General features: G+C 50.6%; 1 protein-coding gene across 4 annotated transcripts in view; it reads right to left on the minus strand.

The window, feature by feature from the left end:
- Positions 1-15,100, minus strand: part of LOC140735767 (atrial natriuretic peptide receptor 1-like) — a 312,139-nt gene that overhangs the window by 220,980 nt on the left and 76,059 nt on the right. The window lies entirely within an intron of this gene.

The following is a 15,100-nucleotide window of genomic DNA, read 5'->3' on the forward strand; positions in this document are numbered from 1 at the left end:
GATGTGTCTCCCTGTCCGTCTTGTTACACAGACGTGTCTCCCTGTCTCTGTCCCATCACGCAGACGTGTCTCCCTGTTCCTGTCTTGTTACACAGACGTGTCTCCCTGTCTCTGTCCCATCATGCAGACGTGTCTCCCTGTCCCTGTCTTGTTACACAGACGTGTCTCCCTGTCTCTGTCCCATCATGCAGACGTGTCTCCCTGTCCCTGTCTTGTTACACAGACGTGTCTCCCTGTCTCTGTCCCATCACGCAGACGTGTCTCCGTCTCTGTCCCATCATACAGACGTGTCTCCCTGTCCCTGTCCCATCACGCAGACGTGTCTCCCTGTCCCTGTCCCATCACGCAGACGTGTCTCCCTGTCCATTTCCCATCACACAGAGCTGTAACCTCCTCTTAGTCTCTTTATACCAGCCATCTCCCCTACTCACTCTCAGCCCGAAACGTCAACAATTGCTCTCACCCCCATAGATGCTGGATTAGAAAACATAACAGTAGAGCACTGTACAGGACCCTCAGCCACAGTGTTGGGCCGACCATTTAACCTAATCGAAAATCAGTCTTACTCCTCCCTCTTAGCCCTCCATTTTTCTTTCATCCAAATACCTCACTGAGAATCTCTTAACTCTCCTCTTCCACCACCCCTAACAGCATATTCAAAGTGCCTATCATTCAGTGTAATAAAACCTACCTCTGACACTCCTCGATATTTTCCTCCCAACACCTGAAAGTTGTGCCCCCTTGTATTAGCCATTTCCTCCCTGGGGAATAGTCCCTGTCTGTCCACCCGGTCTACACCTTTTACCATCTTGTATACGTTTATCAAGTCATCTCACATCCTCCTTCTCTCCAAAGGGAAAAGCCCTAGCTTGCTCAACATTCCCTCATTAGACACGCTCTCTAATCCAGGCAGCATCCTGGTAAATCTCCCATGCACCCTCGCTAATGCTTCCACATCCTTCCTATAATGAGGCAACAGAACTGAACACAGAGCTCCTGGTGTGGGCTAACTGGAGTTTTACAGAGCTGAACACAGAGCTCCTAGTGTGGGCTAACTGGAGTTTTACAGAGCTGAACACAGAGCTCCTGGTGTGGGCTAACTGGAGTTTTACAGAGCTGAACACATAGCTCCTGGTGTGGGCTAACTGGAGTTTTACAGAGCTGAACACAGAGCTCCTGGTGTGGGCTAACTGGAGTTTTACAGAGCTGAACACATAGCTTCTGGTGTGGGCTAACTGGAGTTTTACAGAGCTGAACACAGAGCTCCTGGTGTGGGCTAACTGGAGCTTTACAGAGCTGAACACAGAGCTCCTGGTGTGGGCTAACTGGAGCTTTACAGAGCTGAACACAGAGCTCCTGGTGTGGGCTAACTGGAGTTTTACAGAGCTGAACACAGAGCTCCTGGTGTGGGCTAACTGGAGTTTTACAGAGCTGAACACAGAGCTCCTGGTGTGGGCTAACTGGAGTTTTACAGAGCTGAACACAGAGCTCCTGGTGTGGGCTAACTGGAGTTTTACAGAGCTGAACACAGAGCTCCTGGTGTGGGCTAACTGGAGTTTTACAGAGCTGAACACAGAGCTCCTGGTGTGGGCTAACTGGAGTTTTACAGAACTGAACACATAGCTCCTGGTGTGGGCTAACTGGAGTTTTACAGAGCTGAACACAGAGCTCCTGGTGTGGGCTAACTGGAGTTTTACAGAGCTGAACACAGAGCTCCTGGTGTGGGCCATCTGGAGTTTTACAGAGCTGAACACAGAGCTCCTGGTGTGGGCTAACTGGAGTTTTACAGAGCTGAACACAGAGCTCCTGGTGTGGGCTAACTGGAGTTTTACAGAGCTGAACACAGAGCTCCTGGTGTGGGCTAACTGGAGTTTTACAGAGCTGCAACATTATCTTGTGGCTCTTGACTAATGAAACACAACACACTGTATGCCTCTTGGCCGCTCATCAATTTGTGCTACAGCTTTGAGGGATGTATGGACGTGTGCCTCACGATCCCTCTGTTCCTCCGCACTGTTACCCCTGTATTCTGCCTTCCAGTTCAATCTTCCCCCTGAAGTCAGTAGCCAGCTCCCAGTCTTGCTGACATTGAGCAAGAGGTTGTTGTTGTTGACGTTGAGTAAGAGGCACCACTCAGCCAACCTCCCTCCTATTTCCTGATTCATCACCACCTTTGATTCGGCCACTCTCTGAAAATCACCTTTGATTTAACCAGTTTCTGAGTAAAAATCCCACTTCAGGCATCCCCCTATACTCTCCTCCACTCACCTTAAAGTTATTCCCTCTTGTATTAGCCAATGCCACTCTGGTGGGGTGGAAAACTGCTGCTGTCCACTATCATCTTATACACCTCTACCAAGTCACCTGTCATCCTCCTCCTCCTAGCTCGCTCAAACTGTCCTCGTAAGACAGGAAGCACCCTTCTGCACCCACTCTAAAGCTTGTACATCCTTCCTAATGAGGCAACCAGAACTGAACACAGTGTGGTCTAACCAGACGAGCTGCAACATTACCTCACGGCTCCTGGTCTCAATCCCCCGACTAATGAAAATCAACACATCACAGATATTGTTAACCACCTATCAACTTGTGCAGCAACTTCGAGGGATCCATGGACGTGACCCCAAGATCCCTCTGTTTCTCCACACTGCCGTTAACACGCATTTATTCACATTAACACTAACATTCACGTCTGAACTTTCAATACGAAGCACTTCAGACTTTTCCAGGTTAAACTCCATCTGCCACTTTTCAGCCCAGCTCTGCATCCTGTCAATGTCCTGTTGTAACCTACAACAACCCTCCACACTATCCACAAGTCCACCCACCTTTGTGTCACCTGCAAACTTATTAACCCACTCTTCCACTTCCTCACCCAAGTCCTTTCAAGAAAGCACTAAGAGCAGGGGTCCCGGAACAGATCCTTGCAGAATACAACTGGTCACTGACCACCAGGCAGTATATACGCCAACTACAACCACCTTCTGCTTTCGAGGGGCAAGCTAGTTCTCAGAACATACCTTGTCATTGCCTTGCACCTTATTAAGCTGCCTGCAAAGCACTTTCTCTGGAAACAAAACATTACCTTCTGCATTCTGTTATTACACTTCCCTCTGTAATACACTCATGTACTTATAATGCAGAATTATCTATCTGCAAGATAGGCAAAACAAAGAGTTTCTTTATACCTCAGTATATGTGACACCAATAAATTAAAAACAAATTAGAATAAAACTCTGAGGACTTACTAAACGTAAGGTGGGAAACATGGCATATTAATGGAGTGTGAGAAAGTCTGTCGTGAGTTTACAATGAAACTGGGAATGGGGATCCCGATGAGTTTATAAGGAGACTGGGAATGGGAGTCCCGATGAGTTTATAAGGAGAGTGGGAATGGGGGTCCCGGTGAGTTTATAAGGAGACTGGGAATGGGAGTCCCGATGAGTTTATAAGGAGAGTGGGAATGGGGGTCCCGGTGAGTTTATAAGGAGACTGGGAATGGGAGTACCGATGAGTTTATAAGGAGACTGGGAATGGGAGTCCCGATGAGTTTATAAGGAGACTGGGAATGGGAGTCCCGATGAGTTTATAAGGAGAGTGGGAATGGGGGTCCCGGTGAGTTTATAAGGAGACTGGGAATGGGAGTACCGATGAGTTTATAAGGAGACTGGGAATGGGAGTCCCGATGAGTTTATAAGGAGACTGGGAATGGGGGTCCCGGTGAGTTTATAAGGAGAGTGGGAATGGGGGTCCCGGTGGGTTTATAAGGAGACTGGGAATGGGGGTCCCGGTGAGTTTATAAGGAGACTGGGAATGGGGGTCCCGGTGAGTTTATAAGGAGAGTGGGAATGGGGGTCCCAGTGAGTTTATAAGGAGAGTGATAATGGGGGTTCCGGTGAGTTTATAAGGAGACTGGGAATGGGGGTCCCGATGAGTTTATAAGGAGACTGGGAATGGGAGTCCCGATGAGTTTATAAGGAGAGTGGGAATGGGGGTCCCGGTGAGTTTATAAGGAGACTGGGAATGGGAGTACCGATGAGTTTATAAGGAGACTGGGAATGGGAGTCCCGATGAGTTTATAAGGAGACTGGGAATGGGGGTCCCGGTGAGTTTATAAGGAGAGTGGGAATGGGGGTCCCGGTGGGTTTATAAGGAGACTGGGAATGGGGGTCCCGGTGAGTTTATAAGGAGACTGGGAATGGGGGTCCCGGTGAGTTTATAAGGAGAGTGGGAATGGGGGTCCCAGTGAGTTTATAAGGAGAGTGATAATGGGGGTTCCGGTGAGTTTATAAGGAGACTGGGAATGGGGGTCACGGTGAGATTATAAGGATACTGGGAATGGGGGTCCCAATGGGTTTAAAAGGAGACTGGGAATGGGGGTCCCGGTGAGTTTATGAGAGTGGGAATGGGGTCCCGGTGTGTTTATAAGGAGACTGGGAATGGGGGTCCCGGTGAGTTTATAAGGAGAGTGGGAATGGGGGTCCCGGTGAGTTTATAAGGAGAGTGATAATGGGGGTTCCGGTGAGTTTATAAGGAGACTGGGAATGGGGGTCACGGTGAGATTATAAGGATACTGGGAATGGGGGTCCCAATGGGTTTAAAAGGAGACTGGGAATGGGGGTCCCGGTGAGTTTATAAGGAGAGTGGGAATGGGGTCCGGTGTGTTTATAAGGAGACTGGGAATGGGGATCCCGGTGAGTTTATAAGGAGACTGAGAATGTGGGTCCCAGTGAGTTTATAAGGAGAATGAGAATGGGGGTCCCAGAGAGTTTATATGGAGACTGGGAATGGGGGTCCCTGTGAGTGTAAAAGGAGAGTGGGAATGGGGGTCCCAGTGAGTTTATAAGGAGACTGGGAATGGGGGTCCCGGTGAGTTTATATGGAGACTGGGAATGGGGGTCCCAGTGAGATTATAAGCAGAGTGGGAATGGGGGTCCCTGTGAGTTTAAAAGGAGACTGAGAATGGGGGTCCCGGTGAGTTTATAAGTAGACTGGGAATGGGGGTCCCGGTGAGTTTAAAAGGAGACTGGGAATGGGGTCCATGTTTAGTTTATAAGCAGAGTGGGAATGGGGTCCCGGCGAGTTTAGAAGGAGACTGGGAATGGGGGTCCCGGTGAGTTTATAAGGAGAGTGGGAATGGGGGTCCCGGTGAGTTTATAAGGAGAGTGGGAATGGGGGTTCCGGTGAGTTTATAAGGAGACTGGGAATGGGGGTCACGGTCAGATTATAAGGATACAGGGAAAGGGGGTCCCAACGGGTTTAAAAGGAGACTGGGAATGGGGTCCCGGTAAGTTTATAAGGAGACTGGGAATGGGGGTCCCAGTGAGTTTATAAGGAGAGTGGGAATGGGGGTCACTGTGAGTTTATAAGGAGAGTGGGAATGGGGGTCCCGGTGAGTTTATAAGGAGAGTGGGAATGGGGGTCCCGGTGAGATTATATGGAGAGTGGGAATGGGGGGGGTCCCTGTGAGTTTAAAAGGACAGTGGGTATGGGGGTCCTAGTGAGTTTATAAGGAGAGTGGGAATGGGGGTCCCAGGGAGTTTATAAGGAGAGTGGGAATGGGGGTCCCGGGGAGTTTATAAGGAGACTAAGAATGTGGGTCCCAGTGAGTTTATAAGGAGAGTGGGACTGGGGGTCCCAATGAGTTTATAAGGTGACTGGGAATGGGGGTCCCGGTGAGTTTATAAGGTGACTGGGAATGGGGGTCCCGGTGAGATTATAAGGAGACTGGGAATGTGGGTTCCGATGAGTTTATAAGGAGACTGGGAATGGGGGTCCCAGTGAGTTTATAAGGTGACTGGCAATGGGGGTCCCAGTGAGTTTAAAAGGAGACTGGGAATGGGGGTCCCAGTGAGTTTATAAGGAGACTGGGAATGGGGGTCCCAGTGAGTTTATAAGGTGACTGGCAATGGGGGTCCCAGTGAGTTTAAAAGGAGACTGGGAATGAAGGTCCCAGTGAGTTTATAAGGAGAGTGGGAATGGGGGTCCCGGTGAGATTATAAGGAGACTGGGAATGTGGGTTCCGATGAGTTTATAAGGAGACTGGGAATGGGGGTCCCAGTGAGTTTATAAGGTGACTGGCAATGGGGGTCCCAGTGAGTTTAAAAGGAGACTGGGAATGGGGGTCCCAGTGAGTTTAAAAGGAGACTGGGAATGGGGGTCCCAGTGAGTTTATAAGGAGAGTGGGAATGGGGGTCCCGGTGAGTTTATAAGGAGACTGAGAATGAGGGTCCCGGTGAGTTTATAAGGAGACTGGGAATGGGGGTCCCGGTGAGTTTATAAGGAGACTGGGAATGGGGGTCCCAGTGAGTTTATAAGGAGAGTGGAGAATGGGGGTCCCGTTGAGATTAAAAGGAGACTGGGAATGGGGGTTCCGGTGAGTTTAAAAGGAGAGTGGGAATGGGGGTCCCGGTGAGTTTAAAAGGAGAGTGGGAATGGGGGTCCCAGTGAGTTTATAAGGAGACTGGGAATGGGGGTCCTGGTGAGTTTATAAGGAGAGTGGGAATGGGGGTCCCAGTGAGTTTATAAGGAGACTGGGAATGGGGGTCCCAGTGAGTTTATAAGGAGACTGGGAATGGGGGTCCCGGTGAGTTTATAAGGAGACTGGGAATGGGAGTCCCAGTGAGTTTATAAGGAGAGTGGAGAATGGGGGTCCCGGTGAGTTTATAAGGAGACTGGGAATGGGGGTCCCGGTGAGTTTATAAGGAGAGTGATAATGGGGGTCCCAGTGAGTTTATAAGGAGAGTGGAGAATGGGGGTCCCGGTGAGTTTATAAGGAGAGTGGGAATGGGGGTCCCGGTGAGTTTATAAGGAGAGTGATAATGGGGGTCCCAGTGAGTTTATAAGGAGAGTGGAGAATGGGGGTCCCGGTGAGTTTATAAGGAGACTGGGAATGGTGGTCCCGGTGAGTTTATAAGGAGAGTGATAATGGGGGTCCCGGTGAGTTTATAAGGAGAGTGGAGAATGGGGGTCCCGGTGAGTTTATAAGGAGACTGGGAATGGGGGTCCCGGTGAGTTTATAAGGAGAGTGATAATGGGGGTCCCGGTGAGTTTATAAGGAGACTGGGAATGGGGGTTCCGGTGAGTTTATAAGGAGAGTGGAGAATGGGGGTCCCGGTGAGTTTATAAGGAGACTGGGAATGGGGGTCCCGGTGAGTTTATAAGGAGAGTGATAATGGGGGTCCCGGTGAGTTTATAAGGAGACTGGGAATGGGGGTTCCGGTGAGTTTATAAGGAGACTGGGAATGGGGGTCCCGGTGAGTTTATAAGGAGAGTGATAATGGGGGTCCCGGTGAGTTTATAAGGAGAGTGGAGAATGGGGGTCCCGGTGAGTTTATAAGGAGACTGGGAATGGGGGTCCCGGTGAGTTTATAAGGAGAGTGATAATGGGGGTCCCGGTGAGTTTATAAGGAGACTGGGAATGGGGGTTCCGGTGAGTTTATAAGGAGAGTGGAGAATGGGGGTCCCGGTGAGTTTATAAGGAGACTGGGAATGGGGGTCCCGGTGAGTTTATAAGGAGAGTGATAATGGGGGTCCCAGTGAGTTTATAAGGAGAGTGGAGAATGGGGGTCCCGGTGAGTTTATAAGGAGAGTGATAATGGGGGTCCCGGTGAGTTTATAAGGAGAGTGATAATGGGGGTCCCAGTGAGTTTATAAGGAGACTGGGAATGGGGGTACCGGGGAGTTTATAAGGAGAGCGGGAATGGGGGTCCCAGTGAGTTTATAAGGAGACTGGGAATGGGGGTCCCAGTGAGTTTATATGGAGAGTGGGAATGGGGGTCCCGATGAGTTTAAAAGGAGACTGGGAATGGGGGTCCCGGTGAGTTTATAAGGAGAGTGGGAATGGGGGTCCCTGTGAGTTTATAAGGAGAGTGATAATGGGGGTTCCGGTGAGTTTATAAGGAGACTGGGATTGGGGGACACGTTGAGATTATAAGGAGAGTGGGAATGGGGGTCCCGGTGAGTTTATAAGGAGAGTGATAATGGGGGTTCCGGTGAGTTTATAAGGAGACTGGGATTGGGGGTCACGGTGAGATTATAAGGAGAGTGGGAATGGGGGTCCCAGTGAGTTTATAAGGAGAGTGATAATGGGGGTTCCGGTGAGTTTATAAGGAGAGTGGGAATGGGGGTCCCAGTGAGTTTATAAAGAGACTGGGAATGGGGGTCCCGGTGAGTTTATATGGAGACTGGGATTGGGGGTCACGGTGAGATTATAAGGAGAGTGATAATGGGGGTTCCGGTGAGTTTATAAGGAGACTGGGAATGGGGGTCCCAGTGAGTTTATAAGGAGACTGGGAATGGGGGTCTCGGTGAGTTTATAAGGAGACTGGGATTGGGGGTCACGGTGAGATTATAAGGAGAGTGGGAATGGGGGTCCCGGTGAGTTTATAAGGAGAGTGATGATGGGGGTTCAAGTGAGTTTATAAGGAGACCGGGAATGGGGGTCCCGGTGAGTTTATAAGGAGAGTGGGAATGGGGGTCCAGGTGAGTATATAAGGAGACTGGGATTGGGGGTCACGGTGAGATTATAAGGAGAGTGGGAATGTGGGTCCCGGTGAGTTTATAAGGAGAGTGATAATGGGGGTTCTGGTGAGCTAAGGAGACTGGGAATGGGGGTCCCAATGGGTTTGAAAGGAGACTGGGAATGGGGTCCTGGTGAGTTTATAAGGAGACTGAGAATGTGGGTCCCAGTGAGTTTATAAGGAGACTGAGAATGGGGGTCCCGGTGAGTTTATAAGGAGACTGAGAATGGGGGTCCCAGTGAGTTTATAAGGAGACTGAGAATGGGGGTCCCAGTGTTTATAAGGAGACTGAGAATGGGGGTCCCAGTGAGTTTAAAAGGAGACTGGGAATGGTGGTCCAGGTGAGTTTATGAGGAGAGTGGGAATGGGGTCCCGGTGAGTTTATAAGGAGAGTGGGACTGGGGGTTCCGGTGAGTTTATAAGGAGAGTGGGAATGGGGGTCCCAGTGAGTTTATAAAGAGACTGGGAATGGGGGTCCCGGTGAGTTTATATGGAGACGGGGATTGGGGGTCACGGTGAGATTATAAGGAGAGTGATAATGGGGGTTCCGGTGAGTTTATAAGGAGACTGCGAATGGGGGTCCCTGTGAGTTTAAAAGGAGAGTGGGAATGGGGGTTCCGGTGAGTTTAAAAGGAGAGTGGAGAATGCGGGTCCCAGTGAGTTTACAAGGAGACTGGGAATGGGGGTCCCGGTGAGTTTATAAGGAGAGTGGGAATGGAGGTCCCGGTGAGTTTATAAGGAGAGTGATAATGGGGGTCCCGGTGAGTTTATAAGGAGAGTGGGAATGGGGGTCCCGGTGAGTTTATAAGGAGAGTGGGAATGGAGGTCCCAGTGAGTTTATAAGGAGATTGGAGAATGAGGGTCCCAGTGAGTTTATAAGGAGACTGGGAATGGGGGTCCCTGTGACTTTAAAAGGAGAGTGGGAATGGGGGTCCCTGTGAGTTTATAAGGAGAGTGGAGAATGCGGGTCCCAGTGAGTTTACAAGGAGACTGGGAATGGGGGTCCCGGTGAGTTTATAAGGAGAGTGGGAATGGAGGTCCCGGTGAGTTTATAAGGAGAGTGATAATGGGGGTCCCGGTGAGTTTATAAGGAGACTGGGAATGGGGGTCCCGGTGAGTTTATAAGGAGACTGGGAATGGGGGTCCTGGTGAGTTTATAAGGAGACTGGGAATGGGGGTCCCGGAGTGTTTATAAGGAGACTGGGAATGGGGGTCCCGGTGAGTTTATAATGAGAGTGGGAATGGAGGTCCCGGTGAGTTTATAAGGAGAGTGGGAATGGGGGTCCCGGTGAGTTTATAAGGAGAGTGGGAATGGGGGTCCCGGTGAGTTTATAAGGAGAGTGGGAATGGGGGTCCCAATGGGTTTAAAAGGAGACTGGGAATGGGGGTCCCGGTGAGTTTATAAGGAGAATGAGAATGGGGGTCCCAGTGAGTTTATATGGAGACTGGGAATGGGGGTCCCAGTAAGTTTATAAGGAGACTGGGAATGGTGGTCCCAATGGGTTTAAAAGGAGACTGGGAATGGGGGTCCCAGTGAGTTTATAAGGAGAATGAGAACGGGGGTCCCAGTGAGTTTATATGGAGACTGGGAATGGGGGTCCCAGTGAGTTTATAAGGAGAGTGGGAATGGGGGTCCCTGTGAGTTTAAAAGGAGACTGGGAATGGGGGTCCCGGTGAGTTTATGAGAGTGGGAATGGGGTCCCGGTGTGTTTATAAGGAGACTGGGAATGGGGGTCCCGGTGAGTTTATAAGGAGAGTGGGAATGGGGGTCCAGGTGAGTTTATAAGGAGAGTGATAATGGGGGTTCCGGTGAGTTTATAAGGAGACTGGGAATGGGGTCACGGTGAGATTATAAGGATACTGGGAATGGGGGTCCCAATGGGTTTAAAAGGAGACTGGGAATGGGGGTCCCGGTGAGTTTATAAGGAGAGTGGGAATGGGGTCCCGGTGTGTTTATAAGGAGACTGGGAATGGGGATCCCGGTGAGTTTATAAGGAGACTGAGAATGTGGGTCCCAGTGAGTTTATAAGGAGAATGAGAATGGGGGTCCCTGTGAGTGTAAAAGGAGAGTGGGAATGGGGGTCCCAGTGAGTTTATAAGGAGACTGGGAATGGGGGTCCCGGTGAGTTTATATGGAGACTGGGAATGGGGGTCCCAGTGAGATTATAAGGAGACTGGGAATGGGGGTCCCGGTGAGTTTATATGGAGAGTGGGAATGGGGGTCCCGGTGAGTTTATATGGAGAGTGGGAATGGGGGGGGGTCCCTATGAGTTTAAAAGGACAGTGGGTATGGGGGTCCTAGTGAGTTTATAAGGAGAGTGGGAATGGGGGTCCCAGGGAGTTTATAAGGAGAGTGGGAATGGGGGTCCCGGGGAGTTTATAAGGAAACTAAGAATGTGGGTCCCAGTGAGTTTATAAGGAGAGTGGGACTGGGGGTCCCAATGAGTTTATAAGGTGACTGGGAATGGGGGTCCCGGTGAGTTTATAAGGTGACTGGGAATGGGGGACCCAGTGAGTTTATAAGGAGAGTGGGAATGTGGGTTCCGATGAGTTTATAAGGAGACTGGGAATGGGGGTCCCAGTGAGTTTATAAGGTGACTGGCAATGGGAGTCCCAGTGAGTTTATAAGGAGAGTGGGAATGGGGGTCCCGGTGAGTTTATAAGAAGACTGGGAATGGGGATCCCGATGAGTTTATAAGGAGAGTGGGAATGGGGGTCCCAGTGAGTTTATAAGGAGACTGGGAATGGGGGTCCCGGTGAGTTTATAAGGAGACTGGGAATGGGGGTCCCAGTGAGTTTATAAGGAGAGTGGAGAATGGGGGTCCCGGTGAGATTAAAAGGAGACTGGGAATGGGGGTTCCGGTGAGTTTAAAAGGAGAGTGGGAATGGGGGTCCCAGTGAGTTTATAAGGAGAGTGGGAATGGGGGTCCCGGTGAGTTTATATGGAGACTGGGAATGGGGGTTCCGGTGAGTTTATAAGGAGACTGGGAATGGGGGTCCCGGTGAGTTTAAAAGGAGAGTGGGAATGGGGGTCCCAGTGAGTTTATAAGGAGACTGGGAATGGGGGTCCTGGTGAGTTTATAAGGAGAGTGGGAATGGGGGTCCCAGTGAGTTTATATGGAGACTGGGAATGGGGGTCCCAGTGAGTTTATAAGGAGACTGGGAATGGGGGTTCCGGTGAGTTTATAAGGAGACTGGGAATGGGGGTCCCAGTGAGTTTATAAGGAGAGTGGAGAATGGGGGTCCCGGTGAGTTTATAAGGAGACTGGGAATGGGGGTCCCGGTGAGTTTATAAGGAGAGTGATAATGGGGGTCCCAGTGAGTTTAAAAGGAGACTGGGAATGGGGGTCCCGGTGAGTTTAAAAGGAGACTGGGAATGGGGGTCCCTGTGAGTTGAAAAGGAGAGTGGGAATGGGGCTCCCTGTGAGTTTAAAAGGAGAGTGGGAATGGGGGTTCCGGTGAGTTTATAAGGAGAGTGGGAATGGGGGACCCGGTGAGTTTATAAAGAGACTGGGAATGGAAGTCCCAGTGAGTTTATAAGGAGAGTGGGAATGGGGGTCCGGTGAGTTTATAAGGAGACTGCGAATGGGGGTCCCTGTGAGTTTAAAAGGAGAGTGGGAATGGGGGTTCCGGTGAGTTTAAAAGGAGAGTGGAGAATGCGGGTCCCAGTGAGTTTACAAGGAGACTGGGAATGGGGGTCCCGGTGAGTTTATAAGGAGAGTGGGAATGGAGGTCCCGGTGAGTTTATAAGGAGAGTGATAATGGGGGTCCCGGTGAGTTTATAAGGAGAGTGGGAATGGGGGTCCCGGTGAGTTTATAAGGAGAGTGGGAATGGAGGTCCCAGTGAGTTTATAAGGAGATTGGAGAATGAGGGTCCCAGTGAGTTTATAAGGAGACTGGGAATGGGGGTCCCTGTGACTTTAAAAGGAGAGTGGGAATGGGGGTCCCTGTGAGTTTATAAGGAGAGTGGAGAATGCGGGTCCCAGTGAGTTTACAAGGAGACTGGGAATGGGGGTCCCGGTGAGTTTATAAGGAGAGTGGGAATGGAGGTCCCGGTGAGTTTATAAGGAGAGTGATAATGGGGGTCCCGGTGAGTTTATAAGGAGACTGGGAATGGGGGTCCCGGTGAGTTTATAAGGAGACTGGGAATGGGGGTCCTGGTGAGTTTATAAGGAGACTGGGAATGGGGGTCCCGGTGTGTTTATAAGGAGAGTGATAATGGGGGTCCCGGTGAGTTTATAAGGAGACTGGGAATGGGGGTTCCGGCGAGTTTATAAGGAGACTGGGAATGGGGGTCCCGGTGAGTTTATAAGGAGACTGGGAATGGGGGTTCCGGTGAGTTTATAAGGAGACTGGGAATGGGGGTCCCGGTGAGTTTATAAGGAGACTGGGAATGGGGGTCCCGGTGAGTTTATAAGGAGACTGGGAATGGGGGTCCCGGTGAGTTTATAAGGAGAGTGGGAATGGAGGTCCCGGTGAGTTTATAAGGAGAGTGGGAATGGGGGTCCCGGTGAGTTTATAAGGAGAGTGGGAATGGGGGTCCCGGTGAGTTTATAAGGAGAGTGGGAATGGGGGTCCCAATGGGTTTAAAAGGAGACTGGGAATGGGGGTCCCGGTGAGTTTATAAGGAGAATGAGAATGGGGGTCCCAGTGAGTTTATATGGAGACTGGGAATGGGGGTCCCAGTAAGTTTATAAGGAGACTGGGAATGGTGGTCCCAATGGGTTTAAAAGGAGACTGGGAATGGGGGTCCCAGTGAGTTTATAAGGAGAATGAGAATGGGGGTCCCAGTGAGTTTATATGGAGACTGGGAATGGGGGTCCCAGTGAGTTTATAAGGAGAGTGGGAATGGGGGTCCCTGTGAGTTTAAAAGGAGACTGGGAATGGGGGTCCCGGTGAGTTTATGAGAGTGGGAATGGGGTCCCGGTGTGTTTATAAGGAGACTGGGAATGGGGGTCCCGGTGAGTTTATAAGGAGAGTGGGAATGGGGGTCCAGGTGAGTTTATAAGGAGAGTGATAATGGGGGTTCCGGTGAGTTTATAAGGAGACTGGGAATGGGGTCACGGTGAGATTATAAGGATACTGGGAATGGGGGTCCCAATGGGTTTAAAAGGAGACTGGGAATGGGGGTCCCGGTGAGTTTATAAGGAGAGTGGGAATGGGGTCCCGGTGTGTTTATAAGGAGACTGGGAATGGGGATCCCGGTGAGTTTATAAGGAGACTGAGAATGTGGGTCCCAGTGAGTTTATAAGGAGAATGAGAATGGGGGTCCCTGTGAGTGTAAAAGGAGAGTGGGAATGGGGGTCCCAGTGAGTTTATAAGGAGACTGGGAATGGGGGTCCCGGTGAGTTTATATGGAGACTGGGAATGGGGGTCCCAGTGAGATTATAAGGAGACTGGGAATGGGGGTCCCGGTGAGTTTATATGGAGAGTGGGAATGGGGGTCCCGGTGAGTTTATATGGAGAGTGGGAATGGGGGGGGGGTCCCTATGAGTTTAAAAGGACAGTGGGTATGGGGGTCCTAGTGAGTTTATAAGGAGAGTGGGAATGGGGGTCCCAGGGAGTTTATAAGGAGAGTGGGAATGGGGGTCCCGGGGAGTTTATAAGGAAACTAAGAATGTGGGTCCCAGTGAGTTTATAAGGAGAGTGGGACTGGGGGTCCCAATGAGTTTATAAGGTGACTGGGAATGGGGGTCCCGGTGAGTTTATAAGGTGACTGGGAATGGGGGACCCAGTGAGTTTATAAGGAGAGTGGGAATGTGGGTTCCGATGAGTTTATAAGGAGACTGGGAATGGGGGTCCCAGTGAGTTTATAAGGTGACTGGCAATGGGAGTCCCAGTGAGTTTATAAGGAGAGTGGGAATGGGGGTCCCGGTGAGTTTATAAGAAGACTGGGAATGGGGGTCCCGATGAGTTTATAAGGAGACTGAGAATGAGGGACCCGGTGAGTTTATAAGGAGACTGGGAATGGGGGTCCCGGTGAGTTTATAAGGAGACTGGGAATGGGGGTCCCAGTGAGTTTATAAGGAGAGTGGAGAATGGGGGTCCCGGTGAGATTAAAAGGAGACTGGGAATGGGGGTTCCGGTGAGTTTAAAAGGAGAGTGGGAATGGGGGTCCCAGTGAGTTTATAAGGAGAGTGGGAATGGGGGTCCCGGTGAGTTTATATGGAGACTGGGAATGGGGGTTCCCGTGAGTTTATAAGGAGACTGGGAATGGGGGTCCCGGTGAGTTTAAAAGGAGAGTGGGAATGGGGGTCCCAGTGAGTTTATAAGGAGACTGGGAATGGGGGTCCTGGTGAGTTTATAAGGAGAGTGGGAATGGGGGTCCCAGTGAGTTTATATGGAGACTGGGAATGGGGGTCCCAGTGAGTTTATAAGGAGACTGGGAATGGGGGTCCCAGTGAGTTTATAAGGAGACTGGGATTGGGGGTCACGGTGAGATTATAAGGAGAGTGGGAATGGGGGTCCCGGTGAGTTTATAAGGAGAGTGATGATGGGGGTTCAAGTGAGTTTATAAGGAGACCGGGAATGGGGGTCCCGGTGAGTTTATAAGGAGAGTGGGAATGGGGGTCCAGGTG

The sequence above is a fragment of the Hemitrygon akajei genome, chromosome 11, assembly GCF_048418815.1.
Source record: "Hemitrygon akajei chromosome 11, sHemAka1.3, whole genome shotgun sequence".
In the NCBI taxonomy this organism is placed as follows: domain Eukaryota; kingdom Metazoa; phylum Chordata; class Chondrichthyes; order Myliobatiformes; family Dasyatidae; genus Hemitrygon; species Hemitrygon akajei.